Here is a 2,500-nt window from a genome sequence, read left to right on the forward strand (position 1 = left end):
TCTCTCTCTCTCTCTCTCTCTCTCTCTCTCTCCTTTCATATCTTCCATCTAAGACACTGTAATGAATTTGGGACAAGAAATGTTTACAAATAATCTGTCTTTACTACTGTCATAAAGCCAGAAAAAGCAAGACAGACAAACAGACAGACAGACAGACAGACAGACACACAGATAGGCAGGCAGACAGACAGACAGATGGACATACAGAGGCATTCTTTGTAATGAGGTCAGCGAGGGTGATCAAAACACCAGAGGAACCCTGAAGAATGCCAAAGAACGCAACTATTGACAAGTTAGGGAGGACAGTGGCAGGAAAGAGATTAGCGAGAGATGCTAGGAACTTGTGAGGGAGGGGGGAGGGAGGGAAGGAGAGACAGACAGATAGACCGATAGAAAGGCGGAAAGAGAGACAGGTGGACAGACAGACAGGCAGACAGACAGAAAAATACAGAAGACAAAAAATATCAGATAACAAAGAAATACGTAAACACACACACACACACACACACACACACACACACACACACACACACACACACACACACACACACACACACAAAGCCAACACACAGACTGGAGACAAAGAGACAGAGACAGAAAAACAGAGAAAAGACAAAAAAAATAGCAGAAAACAAAGAAACACACACACACACACACACACACACACACACACACACACACACACAGACTGGAGACAAACAGATACGAGCGAACAAACCCAAACACAAACACAAACAAAAACTAAACAACGCAAACAAAACACCAAAATAGACAGACACACGGACAGACAGACAGACAGACAGACAGACAGACAGACAGACAGACAGGATCTCCACAGAAGGAATTGGTGAGGGTAAAGACTGAGGCCAAAGTCTCCAAAATACCTCACTGAATGTCCGGCCTGCCATCAAAGGACGCCCGAGGAACGAAGACAAGTGGGCTGAGATTTCGTTAAGAGAGTCAGTTCCCTGGTAGCAGAAAAAAAAGGGGATAAAAAGACGAAAAAAAAAAAAAACCTGAACTGCAGTAGGTCACATTAGCAACAGGGAATAAAAGTGACAGATTAGTGTTTAGATCCTTCATTTCAATTAGTTAGGAGAGGGAAAATAAGAGACAGACAAACAACAACAACCTAAGCTGCAATAAGTCACGTCACTAGTAAGAAATAACAGTGACAGATGAAATGGTGATGGTGGTTTCTCTTATAAGGTTTCAATCCTTCAATTTAGTTAGTAAAAAAAAAAAAAAAAGGGAAATAAAAGAAAAGACAAAAAAGATCAATCTTTGCTCTACGATGCCACGTCACCGATAAGGAATAAGAGCGGCAGATTGAAAGAAGGTGATATGGTGGCTTCTATTATAATTCAATACTTCATTACGGTTGATTAGAGAATAAAGTGAAAAAAAATGACGGAAAAACAATCTAAGCTGCAATAAGGGTGGCAGATAAAATGATGATCGTTTCTCTTGTAATATTTCTCATTTTAGTCCATTTAAAAGAGAGAGAGAGAAAAAAAAAAGATAGAAAACAAAAACAACAATCTTGCACAAAATATCACGTCACAATAGGAAGAAGAAGAGAGGCAGATGAAAAGATGCTGCTGTGTGTGTCTCCATTCGTAATCTTTGGATAGTTAAGTGGTGTTGGTCTGAGAGAGAGAGAGAGAGAGAGAGAGAGAGAGAGAGAGAGAGAGAGAGAGAGAGAGAGAGAGAGAGAGAGAGAGAGAGAGAGAGAGAGAGAGAGAGAGAATCTTGTCTTGAGAATGCAAAATAAAGTGAAATATATGATGTTATTCTGACTTTTCCTCGGTTACCTTTTTCTTTTTCCTCTACATTTCCCAGATGACAGGAAACCACAGCAACTAAAGGTGGAAAAAAAGAAAAAAAAAGCTTCTTTTGACTTTCAAATAGACAACATAAAAGATGAAACTGCCTAACGTAAAGTAATAAATGAATAAATAAATAAAAAACTGGCTGACCTAACCTAACTTAACCAATAACATCCAGAAATTAAAACAAACAAAAAAAAAAAGCCCAAAAACCATTACACTTAAAAAATAAAAACACAAAAATAGATAAAAAAATATTCCTCAAGACTTTCAAACAGATAAGATAAAAATAGAATAGGAAATAAAAAAAAGGAAAAGCCAGGCCTATAAAAGACACCCCTAAGGAAATGAGAGCAGGTAAGAGGAAACATAGGCGGATATTAGAGACGGGAAACTAGCTGGGGAAACATACAGGGAGAGAAAGAAGGAAGGAAGGAAAGAAGGAGAGAGGGAAGAGGGAAAGAAAGATACTAAAGAGTGAAGGAAGGTAGGGAGGAAAGAAAGGAGATGGGATAGGAAGAAGAACAGGAGGAGGAGAAAAAAGAAAAAAATACATTAAACTAAATATTTTCACAGAAACTTCTAGGACAAAATTATACGATGTCTCTCTCTCTCTCTCTCTCTCTCTCTCTCTCTCTCTCTCTCTCTCTCTCTCTCTCTCTCTCTACAGT

This window comes from Scylla paramamosain, chromosome 41 (genome assembly GCF_035594125.1).
Source record: "Scylla paramamosain isolate STU-SP2022 chromosome 41, ASM3559412v1, whole genome shotgun sequence".
Classification (NCBI taxonomy): Eukaryota; Metazoa; Arthropoda; class Malacostraca; order Decapoda; family Portunidae; genus Scylla; species Scylla paramamosain.